Genomic DNA, 11,042 nt, shown 5'->3' on the forward strand with positions numbered 1-11,042 from the left:
TTTAATTCACACTAAAATAATGTGATTATAAGTATCAGACTTATGAAACTGCCCCCCCCCCAAATCCACCTTATCACAAGGGGAAGGCTTCCTCCCACCCCGCTCCCCTTTTTTTGTCAGGGGCAAATTGGTCCTTTAAAAGGAATTTCACAGTTTCTCTTGGTGGAAAAATTCTCAGACCTTCCCTCACCAACAGTCTCCCCCACTCCACTTGCAACTCTCGTGACTAAGATAAGAGAGCTATCAAAGCAGATATGCCTCATGATAACTCCATAAACTGACCTGCCAGCCTCTACTTGTGCGCATCTGGCCTGCCTTCCCTTCTTTACGCCCAGAGAAGTACTCTTCTCCCATGAAAGTCTTCCTCCTTTGTTGTGGAACCGCATTGTCACCTTTCAAGGATTTCCCTCCTTCTGTTTTCCTCCTTCATTATCAATATTTCCCTTTCTACTAGATCATTTCTATCAACAAACAGGCATGTTCTCTTATCTCCTCTCTTAGGAAAGAGAAAAGACCTCTTTTTTCACCCCAAATCATCCTTTAAACCTCACATGTCACTGCTCTTCCCAGTGAAGCTTTGCAAATACATTGTCTTTATTCACTGGATCCATTTCATTCTTTAACTCACTCCACTTCAGCTAAGTTGGAACTCCTCTTGTAAAATTTACTAATTTTATTTATGATGTCAAATGCAATGAATACTTTTCGTATGTTTGACCTCTCAGCCACATCAACACAGTTCTCCATACTACATGAACTAGCTTTCTGATTGTAATGCTTGCCTAGCTTTCTGAACTCTTCACTCTCAAGTCATCTGGGATGTCCATCCTCTAAACTTGGAATTCCTCAGACTCAAACATTACTTGGTTTTAAGTCATACCTGTATGCTTATGACTCCCAAATTTAGACTCTCAGTTCCCTCTTTTGACATCTACATTCATATCTAACTATCCAACCGACTTTTCTACTAGGATACCTAATAGGCACTTCAGATATATTAGACCTTGAGATGGGCTGAATAATGGCCCCAAAAAACATCTATGTCCTAATCCTCAGAACTGTGAATATGTTACCTTACATGGCAAAAGGGACTTTGCAGGTGAGACTAAATGAAGGATCTTATCCTGGATTATTATCCTGGTAGGCCCAACGTAATCAAAAGGGTCCTTATAAAAGGGAGAAAAGAAGGTGAAAGCCAGAGAAGGTGATATGACCATGGAGGCAGAAGGAGAAAAGAGGAAGCCAAGGAGTGAGGACAGCCTCTAGAAACTGGAGAAGGAAACAGATTGTCCCTTGGAGCCTCCGGAAGGAATCAGCCCTGCTGACACTGACTTTAGCTTAGTGAGACTGATTTTAGACTTCTAACCTTCAGAACTGTAAGATAATACATTGTGTTGCTTTAAGATGCTAAGTATGTGGCAATTTGTTACAGCACCCATAGAAAACTAATACAGGTCTCAGTGTCTGAAATTAAATTGGGTTTTTAATCCATCCCCAAACCTGCTTCTCTGTAGTCTAAACTAATTCAGTAAATGGCACTGTTATTTATGCAGTTTCTCAAACCAAAAACCAAGGAATCACCATTGATTTCTCTTTTTTCCTTCACCTCTTCCTCCAATTAATTAACAATTCCTATTAATTTAAATATATCTCAAATATGTATATTTCACTATGGCCACCTTTGCCAAGTTATTGTCTTTCTTTTCCGCAGAACCTAAATGACCTTCTAAAAATGATCTTTTAGGGAAAATCTCAAATATACACAAAATAAAGGAAATAGTATAATGAACCCTGTGTACTCATCACCCTGCTAAAACACTTACCAGTATATGTTGATCTTCTTCCTTCTTTCACCTCTCCTTTTATTTTCCTGGAGTATTTTAAAGCAAAACCCATATATCATGCCGGTTCACCCACAAATACTTCATTATGTTTCTCTGATAAGAACATTTTTTTGAAATAACCTCATTGCCATTTTCATACCTAAAAAGTAAACAATAATTTCTTAATATTTTTGATACAATTCATATTTGAATTTCCCTATTGCCTCAAATATGATTTTTACAAATGGTTCCCTTGAATCAGATCCAGTTAGGTACTCATATTGCATTCAGTTGTTATGTCTCTTAAGACTCTTTTAGTCTATAAAACCACCCCTCCCCATCATCACTGCCTTTCATACGACATTGATTTGTTGGAGAAATTAGGCCACTGTTTTTCTGTAGACTTCTCAGATTCTGGATTTGGCTGGTTGCTTCTTCATGGTGTTAATGTATTCCTTCATTCCCTTTACTTTCCATAAATCTAGAGGGCCGACTAGATTCAGATTCAATATTTTAGGCAAGTAAACTTCCTGTTGCTTTCATCATGTTTTAAGACACATAGTAACTGGTTTTCCCAATTTTAGTTTTTAGTACATTTGATTCTGAGCATGTCAGCCTGATTCCTTCAATATAAAATTCTCCATTAACCACTCCCACCCTGGTTTTAGCAACTATGGATAATCATTGCAGAGATCTATTATTTCATTGTGGGTTGCGAAATGATGATTTTCTCATTCTATCATTTCTACTGCTTTATTTGCAGGAATTCTATAAATATTAAGAACTTTTCTTCACCAGTGGTAAAGAATCCACCTTGCAATGCAGGGGACGTGGGTTTGATTCCTAGTCAGGGAACTAAGATCCCACATGCCTCGGGGCAACTAAGCCCGCGTGCCACAAACTACATAGCCCACGTGCCCTGGACCCGCTGCGCCACAACTAGAGAAGAGAAAACCCGCGCACCACAGCTAGAGAGAGGCGCACGCACCACAGTGAAGAGCCCGCGCACTGCAAGGAAAGATACCGCATGCCTCAACAAGGATCCCGCGTGCCTGCCGCAACTAAGACCCGACACAGCCAAAACTAAATTTTTTTAAAAAATGGTTTCAAAATATATTTTGGCAGTAAAGCCCTCAGTATTTACAGCCAATCAAATGTGCCAAAGATGTCATATGAGTTAAGACTGACCTCTAATTTTCTGGTTTGAATAACTAACTGGTGGATAGAGGTGCAATATACTGAGACAGGAAGCCTTTGTGGAAACCAGCCATGGGGGAAGATGAGATAACCAAGGAGATATTGTAGGAAGTAGAAAAATAGGGCCTCCATCTTGTTCATTACAATAACTTTTGAGATAAAAGGAGTTCCCAAAACAAGAAATGAGTTTTCTAAAATTTTAGAAATGGGAGAATAGCTCAGCAAGTATTCAACCAGTTTCATATTTGAAATACCACATCTAGCACCCCAGTCATGTTGCAACACTGACTCAGGTGGCAACAGCAAATGTTATTACAGCAGCACATTCGTCCTAAAAGTTAAGAGTCTGTCAGTATTTCCATTATAAACTTCAATTTTCAGGGGTTTATAACTTGGCTATTTTCAAATCACATCAGGCTGAAACTTGCAAGTAATAAAACATTTAAAAAAATAGATTTAATGCATTTTTGTCAAGATCTAGTTAAAATATTGCCTAATATTTCTGAGATAAAGTGACCTACAGTTAATAGATTGTGAGACAAATATGTAATTAAAAACACTTCCTATTTTAAGGTTTCTGGAAATAATTACACTTTATAATAATGTTACATTTCAAATGGATAGATTAGATATGGATGGACCACAAACATTATACTGAAGCAATTTTAACACATTATAGCAGAACTTGGCATATGCATTGCAGTTTTGGATGAATTTCTTCCCAGTAAAACTTGTTGTAAATTGGTTAAGGTTTTATTTGAGGAACAGTAACATGTTCAATTTTATTTTATAAATATATATATATATATATATATATATTTTTGCCAGACAGAACTTAGTCTCAAAGTTATTGTTCAATTAAAAATATACCATCTTCTCTTTGGGATACAGTATTTTGATTTCCTTTTAGTAATAGAATTTTCTAACATATGGGATGCCAAGTTCATCTAAGCCCTTTCTAAAATCAGTTAAGCCAGGAACTGTGCCTTAAAGTAGAAAAACACTCTTCCCTTATGAGGAACAGGAAGAAACAGAGAGTGTTATGGAATAAAAACAATCAAATACTATATCCTAGGCAAGGTGCAGCATGTAAAGATGAATAGGGAAAGTTCTTTGCCCTCCAGGGCAACAGAACTACACGAAAGCAGACACAGGTAAGACCCCAAAGAGTGAAGCAGGTAAAGTATAATGAGAGATTGTGAAGAGATTCCTTCCATCAGGGAAGAAAAGGAAATAGAACGGGAGGTGGAACTGAAGCAGGATCTTAAAGGTTGGACATGCAAAGGAAAATGGACAAGATGGGCATTCTAGACAGGCAAGGGTGGCAGCATGAGCAAAGGAAAGGAGCCAGGAATTGCATGATGCTTACTGGGATGATACCACCATGTTTCTCAGGAACTGAATCACATTTACCCAGCAGATGTTACCTTCTGGGTCTGTTTCAAGTATTTCTACAAAGTCTGTGTGTGTGCACATGTACGCATATTTGATTAAGAGGGCAAATTAGTTGAACGCAAAATGGACCCCAATGGGTAAATTCCTTGATGATCAAATTTAATCCTAGAAAGAAACTTTCACATTAGGGGAAATTTGCTCATGGATTCTTCCTTGTAGTGACAAAAATATTCCAGTCAAATATAGAGAAAACTGATATCATAAAAAAGTAATTTTTCTATATATTTAAAAAAATGGCATTGGAAACATAACCCAAATGACTCAGTATCTATAAAATACTTGTCCCATTTTGTTTGGAGAATTTCATTCTTGGTTATAATCTCACTGAAAGAAACCTTTATGTGTGCAGAAATAAGGCCCACAGGATGCATTTATCCATACCATTTAAACATGAATTCAGCTATATTTTAATGTTTTCTTTCTGGAAATTAATACTGCATATTATTTGGATCAATCATCTAATATTTTCTTTTTTCAGGGCTATCTTGAAACTTTAAAAAATTTGTAAACATCTGAAGTTTTAAAACAGTATTCATAAATTTTAAAATAAATTAATTTTTAAAATATTAAAAATTGTACATTTTAAAATAAAATGTTTATTAATAGAGAATAAATAATAATAAATACAAGCATTAAGAATATAACCAATCTTTTAATTTAAGAGAATAGTGTATGTCAAACTATCTTAGAAACAATTACCCATCATTAAAAAGACTGCATCAGAGTTGGCTTAGGCAGGAAAATAACTGATACAAAACAATACTTTTTGAATCTAAAGTATTAATAATGATAAATTTTGCTTACACTGCTGGTCATATTGTTAGATTCTTTTCTTTCTCAGACATTTTGACTCTTCTGTATCTATCTTCTGGGCATTTTTTGACTTTCCAAACTGTCTCTCTCTCCCTTTCTTTTTGTTGAAAATCTATCTACTGCTGTTCTCCATGCATTTTCTTTTACGTAGCTTTCCCTCTTTCTCCCATGTAATCTATTATTAAACTTATACTTTTTCATACTTCTGAAATGCTGAGATATTTTATGAAAAACATTGATCCAACTTACGCTAAAAGTGAAATCTGGTAGCATTAAGTGCATTCTATGCTTTTACATTGAAAATAAAACAATTCTTACTTGAAGTTGGAAAAAAACAAAACACAAATTAAATAGGAATTAAATATCTAAATTTTTAAATTAAATAATGAAAATAAAAGATAATTTGGGAGTATTTCCCCAACCTTCAATTAGGAAAAATCTTCTTAGTCAGAAAAGAAACTCAGAAGCAATTATAAAACTACTAGATTTGGATTCATTAAAATGGAAAAGTTCTGAGTGACCCAAAATTAATGAAGTCAAGGAAATTAAATGAATGAATTATAACACATATGATAGACTACTCCTAATTAACAAAGATCCTCCCAATACCTGTAAAATTCAATAGGAACATGGGTAAAATAAATAGTAAATTCACAGAAAATGAAATGCAAAGGACCAATGAATATAAGGAAAGATTCTCAACTGCTAGAAGTTAGGGTAATAAAATTAAACATAAGAAGCTAGCATTTTTACCCATAAGATTAAAAAAAAACAAGATCAATAAAATCTAGGTGAGTGAGGGTATCAAGAAACAGACTTTTTGAGATATTTTTGGTGGGAATCTGTATTATGACAACCTTTCATAAAGCAATCTACCAGAATTTATTAGAATTGAAAATAAGCAAAATACTTAGGGAAATCTATCCTAAAGAAATGAAAATACCAGTATATGAGGTGATATTTATAAGGATATTAATCTGACATTTATTTATTAATTAATTTCTTGAGTGCATAAGAGAGAAAATAATTTTGTTCTCTATAAAATGTAGATTTTTATTTGGAGAAAATCAATATAGAAGTAAAGAAATGAATAAAATAATTTCAAGTGGTAATAGTGCTATTTGGAAGATAAAACATGTGGTGTGACAAGTAAATTAAGAGTTGTAGAAGACAGCAGGATGCTATTTTTATAAAGTTCAAAAACAGGCATACATAAAAGTTGGAATGGAAAATACTCTAGGGGGTGAAACTACGGGTAATATGTTATTTTTTCTCATGTTTCTTGCAGTTTGAAATTTGCTGTGATCACCTTGCATTGCTTTCTTGATAAAAAAAAAATACTATTAAAATAGATGATTTTTTTTCAAAATGGTTCTTAGTAAAATCCTATCGAAATATATTGGTATGTAGCCTCACTCTGTGGTTGCTGCCTCTTACTGTAGTCTCTCATAAAGCATATCTTTTATGAGCTTTACCCACTCAGAGCAGTAATTGAGAAGATCCTGCTTCTTTCCTTCCTCAAAGGAAGAAATGCAGACTCATGCTAACGCAAATGGACAAGATCAGGGGTGATCTCATGGCACAGACTGGGCAGCACGGGTGATGACAGTGAATGAAGAGCACAGCAGTCTGTAATTCCTTCAGTGGCCTTTTGGCAGTTTTGTACGTTCTTGTCCACTCAGGCCTGGTGGGGAAGAGAAGACTGGCAGACACTCGTCAAACAGTAGTTGGGGAGAAATCTGACTAAACTTGTTGTCAAAATATAGTGTTGGAAAAAAAGTTTTCATCATCTTTAACAAATTAGACCTTGGTTTTATTTTCATTCTTTGTCATAAATTTTAGTCTTTCTCTTTTGTTCATGGAAATCCTGAAAAACAAGCCAGTCATTCTGAAAGTCCTATCAACACTTTCATTTGTCTAATGCCTTGCAAAATTTTATTTCTAGAGATTCAACCAACTTCCTCTGACAAGCTTTATTCTGTGTGCTCAGGAAAAATTGGGAGACCTAGGAGAAGGCTCAATGTCTATAAACTGGCTAGGAATTATTCTAATAGTGTCAAGCTGAATCATTTGCACTGTCCATTAGTGTTATTATCAGTATCCCAGGTATTACTAAAATTTCCATGTAGACAGTAGAAAGCCATTGATGGATCATGTTTGCAAATAACTCTCTAAGGAGCACTTGTTTCTCAAGCCATTGTCCTTGCCTAGAATGGCTACTCTGTCCTCTTATGTAAGTTCCATTTGATTTACAAGGTCCCTTTATGCAACAAATATTTATTGGATACCTACTTTGTGCCAGATAATGTTTTAGGCAATGTATAGACAATGATGAACGAGAGAGACAAGATTTCATCGCTTGTGAATCTTATGTTGTGAGAAAGACTATACACAAGTAAACAACTGAATTTCAGATAACAAGGGGAAAATGGAATCTGTGGTAGAAAAGAGGATTCTTTTCATCATGGTAATCAAGGAAAGCTACTCTGAGGTGACACTTGAGAAGAGAACTGAGAGAGAGAGAGTGGAACATGCAGTCTAATGAAAGAATGTTCTAGGTGGAAAGTCCCTCAGGGAGATCTTGACATGATAGTGAATCAGCAAGATGTGGTTCCATTCCTCCATTTTCAGTGAGAAGCTCTGATTCTCCCATTGTGCAGTGACCAAACTCTTATAATAGCAATTGTCTCTGTGATTTATTTGTTATTGAAAGTATGTTATATTATCATACTAGTTGTCTTTAAGAAGTTGAGATGCTTGCTCTCCATTTCAGACACAGCTCCTTCAGAATAGGGACCTTGTCCTATGCTTCTTGATATACCAAAACCAAAAATAGTACTCTCATATAATAAGCATTCAATAAACACTCACCGATGATCATGATCTGATGTGATGATCTATGTTGTTATCATGTTTTCAGGGAGCATATCAACACTTGACTAAAGATAAAGTTGGATAGAGGGTAGTGAGAGGTTATTTAAAAAATACATCCGATAAATATATAGCGGTTCTGAAAAAACAAACAAGCAAAACTTAAGAATATGCTGTTTAGAGATACATACACATATGGTGAAATTATGTATATAATTATATATATACATATATTATATATAAAATACTTGGTTATGTTAGGTTATGCCTGTTCTGTCCAAGTGGAGATGACAATTGAGCAGTTGAATATATGAGTCTGAAACTCAGTAGAAATGTCAGGGATGACAATATAAATTGGGGAGTCATCAGCATATAGATGGTACACTATTTAAAGTAATGAGACTGGATGAGATCACTTAGGAAGAGAATAGAAAGAAGGGTAAGTATAATTTGTAGTAGCAAAGAATTACAAACAACTATTTATCAATAGAAAATTGGTTGAATAAATTACGGATTATATATACCATACATTTTTATTTGCTCTTAATAAGTTATTTATACATGTCTTGACTTCAAGGAATATTCAGGATATATATTTTGACCTAAAATAATTTTTGGAGTAATATGAATAATATGTCTACATATTTGTAAAAAAACTACATAAATATGTGTATGAGTCTACATCGTAGAAAGATACATTCTAAACTAGGAGGAATGGGAGATCAACTTTTTCCTTCTAAATATATTTGTATTTTATTCATGCAGTTTTAAAAAAATCTGATGATAAAGAGGGACATAAAACAAATGTGTCTTAACTATTTAGAATGTAAAGGAATCTTAGAATGGATATTTATGACAATAGCAATATCCTATCAGTAATCCACTTATTCTACTTTTTGTGGCTTTGTATCCTTTCCCTTTTTTTTGGGTACATCTGCTCCCCCAGAACTTTGACTCTTAACCTTTTGCACTGTCGACCCTTAGCTGGGGGACTGCCCTTAGGCTGTGGAAACAGTTATGCCTACCCACATGAGAGCTGGGAAGTGCCTAGGAATTTATGTCCCTCTAGGGTCAGTCACTAGCCAATGCCTGATGGGTGAGAAGGTTTGAATGTTGCAGAGATGCTCTGGAGACAGCATAGGTCACACATGTCCCTAATTAAGGAGCAGCATGTGTAATCTATGCTGTCTCCAGAGCATCTCTGCAGGATTGAGACAAAGTTCCCTTTCTTGGGACTTGGCTTAATATCACATGGTAGCCAGATCTCCTTCCCTTCCTAGTCCTGCTTCCCAGCTGTCCTTCTAGCATTTTCTGGGAATACTTCCTGATAAACACTTTTACAAGATCCCAGTCTAAGACAATGACGAGTCTATTTTAAGTGCCTACTGAAGTCACCTTAACTCTTGAGGACACAGGCATCATGGACAGGATATATAGTGTAGTAGTTTAGCTGCTCAGAGTTTAGGTGATGAGTTCCAAGCTCTGCCACTTACTCTCCATGTGGCCTTGGGCAATTCACCCAACTCCATGCTTTGTTTTCACATCTGTAAGATGGGATTGATAATAGAAGTACTTTACAGAGCTATTTCAAGGAGTAAATAAAATAATGTACTTAAAGTGCATCTAGCACATGTTAGGCACTCAATAATTATTTAAAAATTAATAAAGATGCTTGATGTAAGTATCATGACTATCTCTATGTATGCTGTGGCATGCCTGACAAAAGAAGTTTCTTTTACATGAAAATTTATGATATGAAGTTTTCCTCGGGATGAAAGTCACTCTTTACAGAACATTATTTTATTATGTATGACTCATATGAAGTAAACAAAGTTAATACATCATTGATTTTAATGGGACTTTGCATACTATGATTAATATGCCATTATTGCATAAAAACATTCTACATGCTGAGAAGTGTAGCTGGTGCATTAGAATATCATTTGGCAGAAAGTTTCAGCATATGCTATTTTCACTATGTGTCCCTATGAATGCTTTATCATCTGGTATAAATCAGATAATGAATCAAAAAATGAAAAATTACATCTCCCTAACAACCATATCACATATTTTAGCACTGAATAATATATCATTTTAATGTCTTAAATAACATCACTATTTATGGGGGTGGTGCAATGACCACATCCTTTATTGGTCTAGTTTTACTTTTAAGAATCTTGTCTTATTGCTTAGAGCAACTCAATTGTTCTGTCTTCTAACTACATAGAGCACCATCTTGAAGCCTATTTTTTCTTGGACCCAAGACCATGGAATTAATTTATATGTGAACCTATTTTATAATAATGTATGGGCTCTATGAAATTCCCCTGGTTGGGGTTTAAGCAAAGCTAGCTAATATTGAATTCTGTTTATTACAAACTGTACATTTCCTGCTAGTTTCTAATTTCATTTCATATTAAAATCCCCTTGTTGTAATTGCTGTCATTCTCTCTCTGTTTTCCCCTAATTATTCTAACTAGAGTAAATTCTCAGTTCTTCAGGGACTGTGTATTTAATCTGTGGATTTTCCAAATCCTCTCTTTTTAATTCTTTTACTGTATATACTTAACCATTTAAAGGCTTCCTATTTTTACAATTCACCAGATGATAAATAATGGTAGAGTGAGTTTGCATTAAAATAAGGAGTTTGTTATCTTTATAGAAATTCCTGGTAAAAGTCTGGCAGCAGTGAATGCGTAAAATGAATTTTTTACCATTTGGGGTTCTTAATCCTTTCTCTAACATCATATATAAGTTAAAGTTAAAACTCTGCACTTTGTTCTTAAATATAATAGTTTTACCAAGAGCAAAGCTAGGTTTTTTTAAAAAAGGTCTAATGTCATCCCACTCCATACCGCCCATTACTAAGCTGCACATCACTTG

The sequence above is a fragment of the Eubalaena glacialis genome, chromosome 3 (assembly GCF_028564815.1).
Source record: "Eubalaena glacialis isolate mEubGla1 chromosome 3, mEubGla1.1.hap2.+ XY, whole genome shotgun sequence".
NCBI lineage: Eukaryota > Metazoa > Chordata > Mammalia > Artiodactyla > Balaenidae > Eubalaena > Eubalaena glacialis.